General features: G+C 40.1%; 1 protein-coding gene and 1 non-coding gene across 3 annotated transcripts in view; both read left to right on the plus strand.

The window, feature by feature from the left end:
- TLK1 (tousled like kinase 1) overlaps window positions 1–5,642 on the plus strand; it is a 156,628-nt gene that overhangs the window by 4,997 nt on the left and 145,989 nt on the right. The window lies entirely within an intron of this gene.
- Window positions 1,686–1,812, plus strand: LOC111820429 (small Cajal body-specific RNA 4). The gene has a single exon (XR_002823974.1). It is a non-coding gene; the product is annotated as a small Cajal body-specific RNA 4 (non-coding RNA).

Here is a 5,642-nt window from a genome sequence, read left to right on the forward strand (position 1 = left end):
CTTTCTTGTTTTTGGATGTGTGCATTTATTGCTATAAACTGACCTCTGAGCACTGCTTTTGCTGTGTCCCAAAGGTTCTGGTAGGATGTGTTTTCATCCTCATTTGGTTCTGTGAATTTCTTTATTCCATCCTTAATTTCTTCTATTGTCCCAGATTTTTGAATAACGAAGAGACCATTAGAAAAAGGGGACCAATCACTAAATGTGATTCTTCTATGAATATTACGTCCTCCAAACAGCCTGAAGTTGTGTTCGCACAATGAAAGTAACTTTTTTGCTTTACAAAAATAAAACAGCATACAACAGACAAGCAGTACCCCTAGCTCAAAAGCTGTTCGGGCAGAGATGGAACACAACTACGTGCGCCGTGCTATGCACCATAGATGAGGGACACAAAGGGACATTTACATGACACACTTATCCCCCTGGCACTGGAAACTGTTCCGGTGGAGATAGAGGGCTCTTCCATGCATGCCTTCACCTGGCATCGTAGGTGAGGGACACAGAAGGGAGCCTACATTCTGCCAGTCCCCCCTTGCTGTTGTTGTTGCTGTTAGGTGCCGTCGAGTCAGTTCTGACTCATAGTGACCCTATAGGACAGTAGAACTGCCCCATAGGGTTTCCAGGGTGGCTGGTGGATTTGAACTGCTGACCTTTTGATTAGCAGCTGAGCTCTTAACCACCAGCGGTCCCCCTCCCCGCCTGGCTTGTCAGGCTTAATTAATTAATTAGGTGTGCATTAAGGTAAGCGATGGTTAGAAACAAAAAAACCAAACCTGTTGGCATTGAGTCAATTCCTACTCATAGCTATCCTATGAGACAGAGTAGTAGAACTGCCCCATTGGGAAGGAGCGGCTGGTGAATTCCAACTGCTGACTGTTTGGTTTAGCAGCTGAGCTCTTAACCACTGTGTCACCAGGGCTCTGAGAGATAGAGGTCTGGAAATCTACATGACAAATAGGCTATGCTTAAGCCTTTTTGGTCTTAGGACCCCTTTGCCCGCTTAAAAATTATTGAGGACCCCAAAAAAATTTTGTTTACGTGAGTTAGGTCTACTGATATTTTTAAAATATTAGTTTATACAGATATAACAAAAACTCATTACATGTTAAAATAACTTCTATGAAAAATAAATATCCTAAAACCGAAAATTTAGTGAGACTAAGGACATTGTTTTAAGTTTTTGCAAATCACCTTAACTTCCAGTTTATTGAAGACAGTTGGATTTTGCTTCTGCTTTCAGTCAGTTGTGATATGTTGTTTTGATTTGAGGTACGTGAAGAGAATCCAACTTCACAGATACGTAGTTAGAAAAAGAAGAAATATTTTATTAGGCTTTTCAGAAAGTGTGCGTGTTCTTCTTTGATCTAAACAACAAGAACACCCAAACTTGTTGCCATTGAGTCGATTCCAACTGATAGTGACCCTATAGGACAGAGTGGAACTGCCCCATAGGGTGTCCTAGGCTGTAATCTTTATGGAAGCAAACTGCCACATCTTTCTCCTGTAGAGCGACTGGCGGAGTTTGAACTGTCGACCCTGAGGTTAGCAGCTGAGCTCTTAACCACTGTGCCACAAAATTTGACAAGCAGTAGGTTTTTTTTTTTTTAAGATAACTTTCAATGTAAAATCTGAAACCTTATCAATGAACTTTTCATACTCTATTATATTAGACCCTACTGGTCTCTGGAGGACCAAGAAGGTGGAATCTGATGCAGCAAGACTACTGATACAATCCTTCCAGAAAAAAGGATTAGAGAGAGTAGCCATTACTGGAGAATATCACAGGGTTGCCTGTACTATACAACATTGTAAAAAAAAAAAACCGCTCGTCTATCTGCACTTTGAATAGGTCTTGTAAACATCATGCATTGCTCATTTGGAAACTACTGGTTCACTCAGTAATGCAGATCTTTGAAATGTTGACACAATTTCCAATATTTTAAAAATTACCTTCTTTAATATCACTACACATCTCATCAGGAAAGTCTTTAAGTTTTGAAAAGTTGTCAAGCTCAGAGAGACAAATACAAGTTTTTCAAAATTCCAATTTTTGTTTGAAAGCCCAACTTTATCATTGGCAATCAGTGTTGTTTGTTATGTTCCTTGAATTAATAGGTTCACTTCATTTATTTCTAGAAAATGTCTGCTGTATACCAAGCCTGAATAATCATAGTTTGTGTTCTTTCACGTAAAAATGGTATGCCATGGAAAAAAGTGGCTCATTTCAGCTTGCAGTTCAGTCATGTGTTACTAGGTGCTGTTGTGTAATGAAGTAGCAGTGTCAGGGGTCCTCTTACTTCACAAAGGGAGAGGATAATCACCATTGGGATCAGCCCAAAGCTGATTCCAGTGAGGTGGGGGTCAGACATGCCTCCATTCTCCAACTTTTTTTTACCACTTCTGACACCAACCGTCCCTCCCATGACACTCTACTCTGCTGGGTTTGATAGTTTATTGCAACGGGCACGCAGAACTCACAGACCATATTCATGATTATGGGGTTTATTCGGGAAGTTGACAATTCAGGATCAAGATCAAGTTGGAAGTAACAGGAACAGCTCAGGAGACAGGATACCATTTGTCAATCAGTATGACTTCCAACCAAGAGTTCTCAGCTCCTTTTTGGCTGTGCCCGTAGACAGGCCCTTCGCTGTGGCCTCTCCAGCCAGCCCGTACTTGGGCCAGGCCTCTGCCCTGCTCAAACAAGTGTTACAGCTTTTTAGCTTCGCCGACATGTGCCACCAGCAAGCCTCCTGCTAGAAGACATTCACCTCTTGCTGCGTGGGTCAGCAAGCCCCACCTCAGCCGTCTCATGCCAGTCTCCTGGTTCCCCCCATCTCATGCTGCTGCCGCTCTTGCCGCGCTGTCTCTCACGGTCTCTTGCTGTCTTCAATGTTACAGTTCTTCTCCTGGGTCTGGGAGGTTCCTAGTGCAGGGACCCTGTTATGGATTGAATTGTGTCCCCCAAAGATGTATATCAAGTTGGCTATGCCATGATTCCCAATATTTTGTGGTTGTCCACCATTTTGTCATCTGATGTGATTATCCTATGTGTTGTAAATCCTAACTTCTATGATGTTAATGAGGCAGGATTAGAGGGAGTTATGTTAATGAGGCAGGACTCAATCTACAGGTTTAGGTTGTGTCTTGAGTCAGTCTTTTTTGAGATATAAAAGAGAATTGAGCAGAGAGGAGAGGGACCTCATACCACCAAATAAGAAGTGCCAGGAGCGGAGTGCATCCTTTGGACACGGGTTCCCTGCACTGAGAAGCTCGTAGGTCAGGGGAAGATTGGTAACAAGGACCTTCCCCCAGAGCTGACAGAGAGAGAAAGCCTTCCCTTGGAGCTGGTGCCCGAATGGAAACTTCCAGCCTCCTAGACTGTGAGAGAATAAATTTATTTGTTGAAGCAATTCACTTGTGATATTTTTGTTACAGTAGCACTAGATAACTAAGACGAACTCCCCCCTCCAAGTCCGAAAGATGTGCCCCACTCTGGGTTCTTTTTGATGTTAGTGAGATAGATCCTCCTCCACCCTCTGTGGGATTGGTTCCTTTAAGCCTAACAGGATGGCAAAACTGACCAATCCCCTTGGTAGGCCATAGCCACCAATTTTGCATAGTAATTGACAAATCCCTGCAGGTGTTCTACAAACCTTTCTTGCATTGTAGACTAACCAATCCCTTTGCAAGATTGTGGCCTAGCAAATTATCTTAGCAGAAGTACAAACCCAGGGCCAGAAAGGCCATATATAACAGAGACATCCATTGCCCTGCACGTTGAGTCAGTCATACAAGTGCTTTTTCTCTATAATCGTATTTTTCTGTGATGTATAGAAGTGCTTTACATGTGCTTTCCATTTTGTCACATAGAATATTAAAAACATATTCATGAGTTAGGATTTCATAAGATAAGTAATTTTATCAAGGGTATTCTTAAGTGAAACAGACACCTTTGCTTTGTTTTTTTGAACTGTGAGCGCTTGGTGGTGAAAAATGCAATGGCTACTAGTATGATTTGTTGCCCATTGCTTTTGCACTATAAGTGTAAATGTCAACATACTGAAAAAAGCAAATAGTGCCTTAATGTTATTAAATAAGTTTGACTTTGTGAGCTCCCTGTGTCTCCAGTACCTACAGAAGTCTGTGCACCATACTTTTTAGCCTAAAGAAGAGACTTCTTGAAGGGTGAGAGACATGATGTCCGTCTTCACGTATTTCAAAAACATGAATAGAGTAGATTCATTCTGCTATTTTAGCAGGCAGACCAGCAGGTGAAAGTTGGAAGGACATAGATTGAGTTCAGCATAGGTTTTTGGCAAGAATCTAACAATGGTATAACAATTAGACTGGTCGAGCAAAGGAAAGAACTGTGTCTTATTTAGCTATAAGAATTTTGTTTTAGGGGGATGTGGAGATAAATTCTGTAGATTCATATATTGGGTTCTATTGGATTACGTGACTTAACGTCCTATCTAACTTAAAAATGTAAACATTCTGTGATTCTTTGAAAATCCCAAAATGCAGTTAAATTGTACTAATGTATCCATTAACATGTTTGAAGAGTCTCTCGTCAGTATGAAACTTGTTGATTTTATTACTGCTTTGCATTTTTATTGTGCTTTTCCTCTGAGAAATTTTCTGTATTTTCTGGAGTCAACACAATCAGTCTTCCTGAAATCTTGCTAAATTCTCTGTGAAATATAGTAAGTTTTGAAGACATTTTAGGAAATCAAATGCTGCTTATGATACAGTTTAGTAGAGTTGTAATATATTTGAGCATAGAGTTTTAGAATACTGTAGGGAGGTGGTTTTCAATTTCTTTTTTTTTTTTTTACCGTACTTCAGGTGAAGGTTTACAGAACAAATAGTTTCTCATGAAACAGTAGTACACATATTGCTTTATGACATTGGTTAACAACCCCACAAGATGTCAACCCTCTCCCTTCTCGACCTTTTTTGTTATTGTTGCTGAAAACATACATAGCCAAAGATACACCATTTCAAAAATTTCTACATGCACAGTTCAGTGACATCAACTACGCTCTTCCAGTTGTGCTGCTATGGTGGTTTTCAATTTTGAAAGAGAAACTATAAACATAGTCTCTATAGGCTGATGGTGCAGTGGTAAAGTGCTGGCTGCTAACTTAAAGGCTGGTGATTCAAACCCACCACTGTCTCTATAGGAGAAAGACGGGGCAGTCTGCTTCTGTAAATATGACAACCTTGGAAACCCTATGGGGCAGTTCTAATCTGTCCTGTAGGGTTGTGATTGTTTATATGATTTCAGAAGTAGTATGCATAAGCTCTTCTACTGTTTTTAAAGCTAGAGAGTCTGAAAAGAGGAAACATGAAGAAAAAGTATTTAAATTGATCTCTCTTGAATTAAAGAATGTACATTAAGTATAACCAGGACATAAAATGAAGAATTTTAGTTACCTTATTCAGAGAATTATATGTGTAATACTTACCATTACTTGCAGCAGTATTTTTTTTATGGAACATAATTTCTTCTGTGAGTTGGATCGAAAGGTTAGATTTCTTTTTTTTATTGTACTTCAGGTGAAGGCTTACAGAACAAATAGTTTCTCATGAAACAGTAGTACACATATTGTTTTATGACATTGGTTAACAACCCC

This window comes from Trichechus manatus, unplaced genomic scaffold (assembly GCF_000243295.1).
Source record: "Trichechus manatus latirostris isolate Lorelei unplaced genomic scaffold, TriManLat1.0 scaffold00037, whole genome shotgun sequence".
Taxonomy (NCBI): domain Eukaryota; kingdom Metazoa; phylum Chordata; class Mammalia; order Sirenia; family Trichechidae; genus Trichechus; species Trichechus manatus.